Below are 14,798 nucleotides of genomic sequence, written 5' to 3' on the forward strand. Positions count from 1 at the left end.
CTGCAGTTCTACTCCAGCAAGTTACACAGCCCTACATGCCAGGACCCGTATAGTGACACACGGGCCGTGTACCTTGCGGCAGCCAGTTTTCAAACTCAAATTCCCTCTCTTATTTTCGGATTCAAATGAGACTCCTAAAGCCTTTTGGACTCAAAATGACCTAACTCTAGAGCAACCATTATAAATAGAAAAGAAAACATTAGAAAAGGGGCTGGTCGGCTAGCTATCTCTTTTATCTTTTGATAGCAATTTGGAGGAGTTTCGAAGGAGAGAAATCCACATCAGTACCAAAAGAAGCTTTCTAGCTGAAGCTCCACAAGATCAAAGCTGCAAACTCTCTTCGGTGCCTTTGTTTCATCTCCCTAGACAGATTTTTATTATTCTATTTCTTTTACATGATTTTCTTTTTACTGTTTTTATCTTTTATCATGATGTTTGCTGAACTCACCATGAGTGAGTAGTTTTCTTATTCTGGATTTCGGAGAGTAATGCTTGTAATTATTATTATGGATGAACACTAAGTTTTATTTATTGGATTTGAGATTCGTTCCTTGATTTAATTTCTTGTGATCTTAATGCATCCTATGTACCGGTACCCACTTAGCCATGATTGTAGATGTTAATTGAAGGACTGAAAGGTGAAGATTAATATTAGAAAATCAAGATCTTGAACCTAGGAATTCTGACCTAGACATAGACTGATACTTTTGTGGAACTTTAAAATTGGTCAAAGATCTTAAAGGATTTTAATTAATTTGATCACCACGAAAGTAGGGTTTGAGTTAATTAAAATACACCCTAGATGCCTTGAGAGAGGATTTAGGATAACTTAGGATTGATTTCCATCAAGGCAAATAATCCTCAATCCAGTAAATAAATGAGGTAACATCCCTAGTAAGATTCAAGTGTGAAATCTTAATTCCAGAATTATTTCAAATAAATCATTTCATTTTAAGTTCACCATTCTAGTGTTTAAGGTTAACAAACTTCATTTCCTAAGTATTCGATAGCCTAGACAGTCAAAATTACTGTATACATTGGTACTTGCAAATCAGATTCCTCGTGGGAATGATACTCTACTCATCACTTTATTACTTGTTAGTGATCTATGTACTTGTGGGGTTATAAAACCAGGCAAACAAGTTTTTGGCGCCGTCGCCGGGGAATTTTTTGATTTTAGTAATATCAAGTGATAGGCAATTTAGCTGATTTAGGCAATTGTATTTATTATTTAATTTTATTTTACTAGTTGTATTTCTCTTCTTTTCTCTCAGGTGCCCGATCTGGTATATGACCAGAACAAGCCTAGAAGAAGAAATTTTGAATTGTGATCTAGAGATAGACAGAACTCTGAAAGCTATCAGGAGAGAAAGGAAACATCAAGAGCATGGTCAAGGAGATCCTGAAATTCTAACCATGGCCGATAATAATGACAGACTAAGACTCTTGAGAGATTACGGAGCTCCATCTGTCCAAGGATTTCAACCTAGTGTCACTAAACCCACAGTGGAAGCCAACAACTTTGAATTAAAACTAGCATGGCTCCAAATGATTCAAAAAACCTAGTTTGCAGGTTCACCAACAGAAGACCCACACTATCACCTCCAGTGCTTTCTTTCCCTATGTGACACATTCAAGATGAATGGAGTGTCTGATCAAGCAATAAGACTCAGAGCATTCCTATTCTCTCTTCAGGATAGAACAAGGAAGTGGCTACTTTCTCAACCAGTTAGAACGTTCACTACTTGGGAAAATCTCTCTCAAGCTTTTCTAGCAAGGTATTTTCCACCTGCAAAGACTGCAAAACTGAGGCTTGAGCTCAACACCTTTAGACAAAAGGAAGGAGAATCACTCTATGACGCATGGAAAAGATACAAAGACCTGCAGAGGGAATGTTCACACCATGGCATAAAAGATTGGCTATTAGTGCTACCCTCTACAAGATGCACAGTTGATTCAGCTGCAGAGGGTGATCTAATGGAGAAAACAGTGAAACAAGCACTTGAACTTCTAGAAAGGGTTGCATACCATAATTATGAGTGGTCAAATGAAGGAGGAAATGCAAGGAAAACTGCAAGGGTCCTAGAAGTAGACGCCCTAAGCATGATAAATGCTCAGTTTGATCAGCTCACAAAGAAACTCGAAAGAATGCAAGCCAACGCAGTTAGTACAAACAGTCAACATGAGGACAGCTATGGAGGAGGATACATGAGTTCAGAATATAGCAATTTCAATGAACCCTCCACAGAATAGATGAACTATGTGAATAATGGAGGAAACTTCAACCAGAGGCAGCCCAACAATCTATATTCAAATACTTACAACCCTGGATGGAGGAACCACCCAAATTTCTCATGGTCCAATTAGTTGAACCAGCCAATAAACAAGCAACAAGGGTACAAACCACCAGCACCCCCTGGATTTCAAAACAGAGGTCAAAACTTTGCACAGTCATCACTACCTCTCCAAACTTAATAACCTGAACCGAAAATGACTATGGAAACCATGATGGAAGGATTCCCAGCAGCTCAACAATAACAAAATGAATTGATTAAACGCTGACTTCCAGAGTGGACTAACTCGCTACTCATAACAAGATGCTGGAGAATCAAATCACTCAGCAAGCAAGTTCTTCGAGTAAGGCTGCTGGCAAACTGCCTAGCCAACCAGAAATGAACCAAAGGGAGCATTGTAAGGCAGTTACACTGAGGAGTGGGAGAACTCTAGTACAACCAGAGATAGAACCGACGGAGGAAACCATAGAAAAATCTAAAGACCAAGCAGAGAAAAAGGAGGAAGAAGCTAAGAAAGATCAGGAAGAGGAAGCAAGGAAGACAAAGAAATTACTTAAGCCATACCAACCTCCCCTACCTTTTCCTCAGAGATTTCAGAAAGCCAAACTGGACAAGCAGTTTGGGAAGTTTTTGGAAGTTTTACAGAAACTTTACATAAACATTCCCTTCATTGAAGCACTTTCTAAGATGCCATCATATGCAAAATTTTTTAAGGAATATCTATCAAAGAAAAGAAAGCTAGAAGACTATGGAACAGTGGCTCTAACAGAGGAATGTAGTACCATACTGCAAAACAAACTGCCTCCACAGTTGAAAGATCCAGGAAGCTTCTCCATACCTTGCCTCATTGGTAACAAGAAAATATACAAGGCCCTCTGCGATCTTGGGGCAAGCGTCAGTTTAATGCCTCTATCAATATGCAAAAAGTTGGAGATCGGAGAACTGAAGCCCACAACAATCTCATTGCAATTGGCTGATCAATCTGTTAAATATCCTGTGGAAATACTTGAGAACATTCCTATCAAATTGGGCAAATTATTCATTCCAGTGGACTTTGTTGTCCTTGAGATGGAAGAAGATGTTAAAATTTCTATCATCCTAGGAAGACCATTCTTGGCAACCGTTGGAGCCATCATATATGTCAAAAATGTGCAACTAACCCTCAAAGTAGGAGAAGAAGAAATGGAGTTCAACTTGTTCGACACAATGAAACATAAATTTGAACTTGACAAATGCTTCAAGGTTGACACAATTGACGAATAAGTTGAAAAGGAATTTCATAAAACACATCCTAAAGATCGTCTTGAAGCATGTATTGTGTACAGCTACACAATGGATGATGAAAATACAGAAATAGCAGCCTGTGCACAACAGTTAGCAGCTCATCCACCCCTACTCTCAGCTAAGGCTTCCGAGATGGAGAAGTTGAAGGAGGAACAAACCAAAGGTAAGCTCCAGGAGAATGCCAAACAGGTAGAGCTTAAACCTCTCCCCTCCTCTCTAAGGTACGTATTTCTGGACTCAAATCCTAAATATCCTGTTATAATCAAACCTACCACACCTCTTCCTCACTCCCTATTGGTACCTTCCCCTTTCCTTCTCTTCCCATTGGTTGAAACACCTCATCCATATTTCAGTCTCACCCAAATTCTACAATCCTAGTTGTTTAAGTTATCTGAACTTTATCACGCTAGGACTCCAAACCCTATCACACCTCTCTCCCAAAACCCTATAAATACCCCACTAAAGAAAAAAAGAAAAAAAAAAAGAGGTGGAGGAGAAGACAAAAAAAAAGAAAAAAAATTTAAAGAGAGGAATAGCCAAAATTCTTTTAGTTCTTCTTTTTTTCTAGCGATATTTCTTAAATGTTAGTTCTTTTATTTTCTTTTCAAGATCTATGCTATGTAATGTTTAATTCTATATTCCTTGTTTTTAATTTATTTTATATATTCATATAGATCATGGAATCATATTTAATTTAAGGGGATACACAACTCTGCACATATTCAGTTTTTTCGCTCTCGTATTTTTATTATTTTTCGTTATTTTTGAATCTATAAAAAATTTGTAAAAATTATATTCATATTCTACACGAAATTCAATTAATTTTAGGCTTAAGAATCACTAAAAAAGCTTTAATATTTTATAAGTTGTGACTGTTTGAAGTTAGGATTCTTGTAAAATCTGATTTGCAGGATACCAGAATTGTGGAGCTCATATCTCCCTTGTTTCTTAATATTTTTGTGTAAATCTAGTGTCTAAAATTAATTTCAGAATCTTATGAATCTTTTCCAATTGGTCTTGCATTCATATTTGTTGTGGTTAATGAGTTATGAATTTTATAAAAAAATAATACGATTTTGTCACTTAGAAAAGTTACGATTTATGTAGACTATTCGGCTAGGGTTTTGTTTGATTTATAAATTTTATGATCTTGTATGATATGTAGGCTGTCTTCTATAATTTTTTTTATGATTTTTAGGCATGTCTAACTATTTTTAAAAAAATCGAATTTCTTAATCTGTCAGAATTTGGAAATTATATATTTATGCATGTTCTTGTATTTTCTTTGGTTTTAATTGATATTTGATCTATTTTTCTGTGTTCTATTAATTCAAGAAGTGTTATGAAGTGTTTGGATCATGTTAGAAGACTTAGACTATTAGGTAGTTATAATTAATTAGGGATTTTAACCCTTTAGGAGACTAGAGTTAGAATCCAATGTAAATTGTTATTAATATTTTCTTTATTTCTTTTAGTTTCTTTATTTTTTATTGCAAACAAAATTGGTAAGTAGCCCTAAGGTAAGTACCAAAGAGGGCATTTGCGTGGAGCTTATGTGGAGCTAAATGGGAGTAAGCCAGGGATATCATTGCCATACTAAAAGAGAAGACCCTTTTTTAAGGATAGATTACCCCAATGACAACTGCATTTACCAACAGGTAAGTAGCTCTAAACTCCTCGAATAATCATTGACATAAAATTGTAGTAATAATAAAATTTTTATTTGGTAAATTAAAATTAACTTTGTTTTTAATTTAACCGATTTTTGCATATAATTAATTTAATAAATACTTTGTAAATTAAAATTAATCCTGTTTATAAATTAAACTAATATTGGCATATAAAATAAACTTAATTTAATACTTGGTAATTGTAAAATAAATTTGCATGTTATAAATCTTTATTAGGTTGTGATTGTTTGGGCCTCATGTGATATTAGAATAAATTACACATGTACATAATTAACTTAGTTCAATTATCCTTACGGTAACATGGTGAAAATTAATTAATTATATTAAATAGAAACGTAGGGTTATTTGAAATTGAATTTATTTGTAAATTAAATTCTCAATAATAAATTAATTTTAGTCATCTGATAAATATCATTTAAATAATTAGCAACTCAATAGATAGGAATTACTTGTGTATGAAAAGTGTGTGTAAACAATAACTCTTTTATGAATTACTTGCGTGTGTAGGATTAGAATTGCATTTTTAGGATAAAGTTTAATAAATGAATAATAAACAAGACTTCTAGAAACATTTGTAGAGGACTGGCACTCGAATAAACGAGGTTAGACCAGGCGTAAGGGGTGCCTAACACCTTCCCCTTACGTGCCCACTATCCCGAATCTAGACATTGGGCTATGGTAATGATGGTTGTGGAAACTCTGCAAGGAGTAAGTTATCATTCATGACCCTTGGAAGAAACACTGAATATGTCTTGGTTATTACCCGGGTGGCGACTCCTGTCTATCTATGCCTTCGTGTCATAAATCCTTAGTACCGTGGTAGTGTTATGGGAAGACAGTACTTACCAGTGGTTTGATTCTATTAGGATTGTATGAAGTGCATGTCAAGGAAATGTTGTCTAAGGAGGTGGTACTTAAGTAAGACCATTGTGACTCCACCATCTTTCCTGAGCATTACCTGGTGCATTCTATATAATTCTAATGGATGATATTTCACGCTCACACCCCTTCCTACAGTTTGGCAACTCCACTAGGGACTAAATGGATAGTTACTCCAACATGTTTCTATTAGTCTAATATTATTTCTCTGTTAAAGTTTTTGCATTGCACTATACTGTCACATGGATCACCCTTACCCTTTTAGCCCCGTTAATACTAGCCAAGGAGACTATGGTTCTACTCAATCTATGACGAATTGGTGAATGCTAGCACCTCATGCCCGTACCTTCGAGTATATAATAGAGCCACAGCTCTGGCCGTTGTGCTTAATGGACAAGCTCTGGCATGGGTAACCCTTTTCCAACCTGATAAAGCTCGTGAGCCATAGATTTCAGCTCTAGGTACCTCGTAGATTTTTGTTGTGCTGGATTTATAACCTTACTGTTCAAACCATAAGTTCTAATGGTAGTTGAGATGAACCTAGGCCTATGCATAAACTCAATGTGTGTATAGGCCCATGTCCATTTCAAAACCCATGTTAAGCAAGAGGATGCTTACTTATGGTTACACTTTAAGAATATAAATCCTTTGTTTGTGAGGGAAGGATCGTCCTGGACCACCCCCTATTGGTGTGTCCAGTGTACCGTAGCCTAAGATAGAATTTTTTTCTTACCCTGCGTGTGAGAGTTGAAGGTATAAGGGGGTGAAGATTCAGTTCTGGAGATTTTTTTTTTTTGTTTTAATTTAGTCTTTGGTCCGATCTTAGTTCAATTTATATGGTCTAGTTTTGGTTCAGTTTTGATTCTATTGGTGTAGTTCTGTTTTGGTTTTATAAAAGTAAAGGCAAAAAAAGAAAAAAAATGGTCCATTCATGCATTGCATTCATGTACATAGCATACTTAGGTTAACCCTTAAATCCTATTTTTTTGAGTAAACATAGCATCAAAATAAACCAAAGAGACTTCCAATAAGGTCACTTGGGTTATGGAAGGGAAGAGACTAGTAAGGATTTCACCTGCACTACTTAAGATGGAAGAAACTATGGCCGTGCTTGATGAAATATTGAACGCCAAGATGTTTAAGCTAGAAGAAAAAATTATGGTTAACTTTAGAAAGAAGCCTCGAGGTATATCAATTAAGTGGCATTAAAGTTATTGAGGTTCAAATTGTGTCTCACACCCCAAGAGATTTTTCCAATTCAGCCAACCCTTATCCGAAGTTTTGGAACGTCTCAAAGCTCAAGACCTCCTACAGCTCTTAGCACCCAGACTACTACCAAATCCACTCCCACTTAGCTATGATATCAACCAATGTTGCCAGTCCTACCAAGCCCACAGTCATGACACCGACTGATGCTTTCAACTTAAGTATAATATCTAAGACCTAATTGATGCTAAAAGGATAATTGACCCAGAAAATCAACCAAAAAGTCCCATGCCTAACCAAAATTTCCACATACACCCGGTCTCTACATGATCTCTATTACCCCAAATAGCCCTAACAGAATTATTGACTTTATCCAACCCATCTAAAAGCCCAATAAACCTACCCAACGAACCTATCCAACCCATCCAAAAGCCCAATGAACCTCATTCTATAATGGTTGTTGACATTTGTGATAATTCTAGCTATGATGAGGGTCCTTTGGATGTTTGGACTGATTCTGATGAGGAGATAGTTGCATTACAACTAGATGGTTCAGTTTCATTAGTGTTTGATTTTCAAGTTATTGGGATCTATGAAAACTAGATGGATCCAAAAGTGGCTACTATGAAGAAAGGGATGAAGTGTTTTCTTAGCATAGGCCTAGGAGAAAATATAGATAGTCTGGTGACTTTTCTTGAGATGAAGGGGCGAATCACGAGTCATGGTTTGGGCTATGAGCCAACAGAAGAAGAAGAAGAGCCAAAGCCTCCTAAGTTTTTAGAAGAGGGGGCAATTACCTTGGCATATGATTAGGGGTTACCACATGTGAAAGAATTAGAGACGAAAATTAGCACCATTGATCTAAAGACTGCATGAAAGCTAAGCATCTAAAGCTACACCCCTAAGTTTGAGTCTGTCTTTTGTAATGCTCATGGTAGTGATACTAATGTTTCTATTTCTGATGTACTTGATGAAGATTTCAAGGCAAAAATTACTAATATGACTAGTCATTTTGCTTACTTATTTGATATTTATTCTAATAGGCATATGCATGGCAATCATAATCATTTAGAATCAATTTCTATTAATGCATCAAAATTGATCTCTATTAATTTAGGTACACCAAATAATCCTAAAAACATTAAGTTAGCTGAAGATTTAACCCAAAAAGAAAGAGACAAATTTATAGCCTTGTTAACAAAGTACCAAGAAGCACATGCCTCGAGCTTAAAATTAGATGGCCAATTCCCAAGCCAAGCTAGTGTCCCCCATAGGAAAAGAATGATCAAAAGTTGACTTAGCTAGTTATCCTAATGAGGAGTAAAATTTCATGTTATGAAGGATCAATAGTAGCACATGTGGACCTAGAGGGAGAAGGAAAATAATATGAAGACATAAGGAGGTCTCTGGAAGTGAGAGAATACTCGTAATAAGCCCACAAAAAAGATAGAGTAACAATTCATATATTAGCCACTCAACTTACTTTAGCTAGGGGGCAATTCTACAAACTCTTATGTGTGATAGAAATATAGGCTGAACAAATAATGAAAGAAGTACATACAGAAATGTGTGGTCCCCATATGAATGGAAAGGTTCTAGTTGAAAAAAAAAATGTTCGAAACATATAAGGATTGGCCTAAAAAACTCCTTTATGTTCTTTAAGGTTATCGTAGTACTACAAGGACATCCATAAGGGCAACCCCATTCTCTTTAGTGTATGAGACTAAAGTAGTGCTATCCATTAAGCAAGAGGTCAAATCCTTAAGAGTAATGCTAAAATCTAAGATCCTAGAAAATGAGTGGGCCTAAAAGAGATATAAAGAACTAGCTTTGATTGATGAAAAGAGGATGTGAACCTTGTATCATATGCAAGCTTATCAGAGGAAGATAGCTAAAGCCTTTAATAAGAAGGTGAAGCCAAGAAATATCAAAGAGGGAGATATAGTTTTGAAACAAGCTCGGCTCGTCCCTTTTGATTTAAGAGGAAAGTTTAACCCAAGTTAGGATGGTCCATACATAGGCAAAAATATCTTACTACTGTAAGAATATCAAACCTAAATGAGAATGAATTTTAAGAACCAGTCAATTTAGATAGGCTCAAATGGTACTTTGTGTGAGATAGGCCCGCTAGGCTGAAAACTTACAAAAGGCAGTCTAGGCAAAAGTAAGGGTAAAAAAAAAATGCTAGATTGAAAACCTACAAAAGGCGATCTAAGCAAAAGGAGAGATGAGAGAAGATTTGGATGGAAAACCTGAAAAGGCTATTCGGCAGGTTATAAAGCTTATTTCTAACTTTGGAAGGTTGAAAATTTAGTAAAACTAAATGTAAGAAGGAGTAATAGTGTACCTGAATAAATAAAGAAGTTTTTATTGCATTAACCAGAATATAATTTATTTAATTATGATTGTGAATGTTTGTGTCTTGAGGGATACATCAAAAGATTAAGTAATTAAACTGCATTGTTTTGATTTAACCTATTGTCTTGTGAGCATGACAGAATAGGTGCTTGATATGAATGCCCTGGTGATTGTCTAATTTAAAAAAAAAAAAAGAACAAGAAAAAGAAAAGAAAAAAAAAAAGAGAGCTCGCTAAGTGGAAAACTCAAAAGGGCCGCTTAGGCAAAAGTTAAAGCAAGCCCACTGAAATGAAAACTCGAAAGAGCATTTCAGGTAAAAGTTATGGTACAAAGAATGGAGTTCATGGAAGAGAAATGAGTCAAGACAGAAACCATAGGGGGAGAGAAGAAAAAGAAAAATCAGAGGGAAATAGTATTGTGACCTTAAGGAAGTCTTTTTTGGTGAATAATTCTTCTGAAAAATTTTGAGGTTATAAGAAAGTTTTTGCAAAAAGAGGTCTCCCAGAGGACTAAGTTTTTTTAGAATATCTGGTAAAATTAGCATGCCCATGATAAGAAGTAACATACAGAAAGTATAAAAATCAGAGAGAATTTTGAGACCCAGTCATCCCAATTTTTTCAAATCATGAATTAGATATTTTTTAGTAAGTCCTTAGACATTATTTAGGGCGTACGACATAGTTGTGTAAGGCATAAAAATCATGCATCAATATGTCACCTGTATGTGTGTAAGACGTAGAATAACATGCATCACCACTGTTTCAAGTGTTGAACTACGAGGGGGTCTGATTTTTCTTCAGGATAGCGAGGGGGATACGTAGATAGTTTAGGAACGCGGTCCTAAATACGAACCCACAATATTTCATGACAAATATTTTTTGGCAAGTCCTTAGATGCTGTTTAGGGCACATGGCATAGTTGTACAAGGCATAGAAGAACACGCATCAACATGTCACCTGTAGGTGTGTAAGGCATAAAAGAACATGCATCACCACAGTTTCAAGTGTCGAACTATGAGTGGGTCTGATTCTTTCTTAGGATAGCGAGGGGGATACGTAGGTAGTTTAGGACTGCGGTCCTAAATACAAATCCACAACATTTCAAATCACACAGTTGCTATTGTCATGAGACCATAGCCAGTCTCATGACATAGAGTATATCGACAGAGCAAGATGCACTCAATTTTCACATGACACAGTTATCACTGTTATGAGACCCGTAGCTAGTCTCATGACGCAGAGTGTATCGACAAAGCAAGATACACTCATTTTTCACATAACACAGTTATTACTGTTATGAGACCGTAGCTAGTCTCATAACATAGAGTATGTCGACCAAGCAAGATATATTTGATCCTCATAGCCAATGTTTCATAGTTATTAGAAATTTCAATTTCACTTTGACGAAACTTGAGCAATGCTTTTGCATTGATTTCAACTTTCGCCAAAGTGGAGGGCAAACTGTAGACCCTTATTTTGTGATGAGTATGCGCATTGAGACTGTAAGAAACCCGATGATGAAAAATTATATGACTGTAATATGTAATTGGAGGCATGGAGCTAAATTATTAATTCCGTGGCATGATTTTGAAAAAAAAATAATATATTTTTTTGGTAAGCGAATTTAATTAAATTTAAATAAAATTTTGTTTTGTTTAAATTTAATATGGATAATTTTTAAATATACCTAATTAAGTTTAATTGGGCCCCATGGGCCTAAGAAAGCCTAGTTAGAAATTTTAAATAAGACCTATTTAATTTATTTTTTGAAAATTAAAATAAGAAAATATCTTTTTCTCTATCCCTCTTTTCCTATTGGTTGGAACACTATCTTCTTCTTTATTTCTTTTAGTTTCTTTATTTCTTATTACAAACAAAATTGGTAAGTAGCCCTAAGGTAAGTATCAAAGAGGGCATTTGCGTGGAGCTTATGTGGAGCTAAATGGGAGTAAGCCAGGGACATCATTGCCATACTAGAAGAGAATACCTTTTTTTAAGGGTAACTTGCCCCAATTATAACTGCATTTACCAACAGGTAAGTAACTCTAAACTCCTTGAATAATCATTGGTATGAAATTGTAGTAATAATAGAATTTTTATTTGGTAAATTAAAATTAACTTTATTTTTAATTTAACCGATTTTTGCATGTAATTAATTTAAATAAATACTTTGTAAATTAAAATTAATCCTGTTTATAAATTAAACTAACATTGGCATGTAAAATAAATTTAATTTAATACTTAGTAATTTTAAAATAAATTTACATATTAAAAATTTTTATTAGGTTGTGATTGTTTGGGCCTTATGTGATATTATAATAAATTACACATGTACATAATTAACTTAGTTCAATTATCCTTAGGGTAACTTGGTGAAAATTAATTAATTATATTAAATAGAAATGTAGGGTTATTTGAAATTGAATTTATTTGTAAATTAAATTCTCAATAATAAATTAATTTTAGTCATCTGGTAAATATTATTTAAATAATTAGCAACCCCATAGATAAGAATTACTTGTGCATAAAAATTATGTGTAAACAACAACCCTTTTGTGAATTACTTGTGTGTGTAAAATTAGAATTGTATTTTTTAGGATAAAGTTTAATAAATGAATAATAAACAAGACTTCTAGAAATATTAGTAGAGGACTGGTACTCGAATCAACGAGGTTAGACCAGGCGTAAGGGGTGCCTAACACCTTCCCCTTACGTACCCACTATCCCGAACCTAGACATTGGGCTATGGTAATGACGATTGTGAAAACTCTGCAAGGAGTAAGTTACCATCCATGACCCTAGGAAGAAACACTGAATATGTCCCGGTTATTACCTGGGTGGCGATTCCTGTCTATCTATGCCTTCGTGGCATAAATCCTTAGTACCGTAGTAGTGTTATGGGAAGACGGTACTTACCAGTGGTTTGATTCTATTATGATTGTATGAAGTGCATATCTAGGAAATGCTATCTAAGGAGGTGGTACTTAAGTGAGACCATTGTGACTCCACCATCTTTCCTGGGCATTACCTGGTGCATTTTATATAATTCTAATTGATGATATTTCACGCTCATGCCCCCCCTCCTATAGGCGTCTTGTGCTTGGCCTGCTAGTATGACTAACGTCCTCATGGCACCACTTTCCACCTCAGCCAAATTCACACTATTTTCGTAATTTTTGTAACTCAAACTCCTTTTTGGTAATTTGCCTTCTACAGCACCCTTGTACAGTAAAAGGCTCCAAAACATGCTTGAAATTCTGTAGCTTTCATGTTGTATCATCATTTTGAATCAGTCCATTTGTTCAATAACAACAATTAAATATTTTCAATCTTCACAAAAAAAAAAAAAAAAAAAAACCGTTCTTTGAGTTTTGGCAATTGAAGTTGCTTTTAATTACGGGTTTCGATAAACTTACTTAACTATTTTAATTTATCGTTCTGGCACACGAAAGTTTATTATTTGAATATTTCCATACTCATTAGACACAGTAGCTTAGATAATTAGTTGTTTAGAAGTATGTTCACTCTGCAAATTAAAAGTTTATTATTCTAATCTTTCCATACTCATTAGACACAATAGTAAAATATTAAGAAAGTACTAATGAACCCATGATACTTTCTGGATTTTTAGGATATTTTGTATCACTACCATGGTCTAGCAGAAAGAAATTTCTTGGAGCTGCAAAGGGCCTTGCCTTCCTCTATGAATCACAAAAACCTATCATATATTCATTCTCTCATAGGACTCAGTAAGTATCTTTCATAATCAATATTCATTCTCTTCCTATTACATATACAACGCAATCTTCTTAATTATCATTTGATTAATTATATAATATGGTTTCACTAATGTCTATTGGATTATACACCTAAACTTTCATTTTTTGGGCTAGCAAAGGATGGTCTCGAAGCATCTGATACGCATGTTTTCACTCGAGTTATGTGAACACAAGGCTATTTGCTGTTCCTAAATATATCATGATAGGTGATTATAATTTATCGAAGTATTAAACCAACCCATAATTTTCCCTGCATTTATAACTATATTGAGGATTTTGAAAATTTAACATGACATTGATTATTTCCAAGTCCCTTAACGATAATGCGAATGATGTGTATGGTTTTCGAGTAGTACTCTTGGAGCTTGTTACAAGGAAAAGGTCAATGGACAAGAGCCGCCTTTGAAGAGAAGAGAACTTGGCAGAGTGGGCAAGACCTATGTTGAATGAACCCCATAAACTTGGGAGGATAATGGATATAAAACTCACAGGCCAATACTCGGAAACAGGGGCTTGAAAGTGTAGGATATTTAAATTATTAGACGAAAGTTTTGTTAATTAGTTAGAGAGGTTGTTGTAGTTTGTTATAAATGCTACTGAGCTAGAAACAAGTGGTTAAGAGTTTGTTACAGATCTTATCCTTATGCAGCTTTGCATATAAATAGCCAATAAATGATCAATGAATCAAAGATTTCTTCTCATTTTTCACTCTCTGTTTTTTGTGTAAACTACATCAGAAAGGCAACTATGTTGGCTTAAAAGCAACTTTGTTGACTTATCAATGCCTACATTACAGATCAAAGTAGAGCATGAAAACCCAGTCTGTACATATTTGTATATTTCATCACTGATCTTCACGCTCTCAGTGATGAAAATAGTTTAGGTTTCTCTTTCTTTGAACAAAGAAGGGAGAAAATGGGAGATTTGAAGAGGAAGGGACTGTTTGGCATTATTGTTGAAACTGCTATTGAGAAAATCACTTTTTTAAATATACTAGTCAGAAAGTGTTAAAAAATAATTAAAAATTAAATTTGATCAGTATTAGTCATAAGAATACTAAAATAAAAAAATAATTTTTTTCAAATTATTTTTTTAAAAAATATTTAAAATAATACTTTTATTCAAAAAAATAGTTTCAAAATCTGAAATTCAATGCCAAATAGGGCAGAGGATGAAAAACTAAATTATGTGATTTTTAGATTAGATATCACGTGACATAGAGAACTCACTTTTTTAATAGTTTTAATTTCATTTCGGCCTCTGCACGTCGGCCTCTGCACGTCAGCCTCTCATAGGAAAAATCACCGA

The 14,798-nt window shown here is 34.8% G+C and overlaps 1 non-coding gene across 1 annotated transcript; it reads right to left on the minus strand.

The window, feature by feature from the left end:
* Nucleotides 1-1,803: 1,803 nt before the first annotated feature.
* LOC131179781 (small nucleolar RNA R71) lies at nucleotides 1,804-1,910 on the minus strand. The gene has a single exon (XR_009148667.1). It is a non-coding gene; the product is annotated as a small nucleolar RNA R71 (small nucleolar RNA).
* Nucleotides 1,911-14,798: the final 12,888 nt, after the last annotated feature.

This window comes from Hevea brasiliensis, chromosome 4 (assembly GCF_030052815.1).
Source record: "Hevea brasiliensis isolate MT/VB/25A 57/8 chromosome 4, ASM3005281v1, whole genome shotgun sequence".
Classification (NCBI taxonomy): Eukaryota; Viridiplantae; Streptophyta; class Magnoliopsida; order Malpighiales; family Euphorbiaceae; genus Hevea; species Hevea brasiliensis.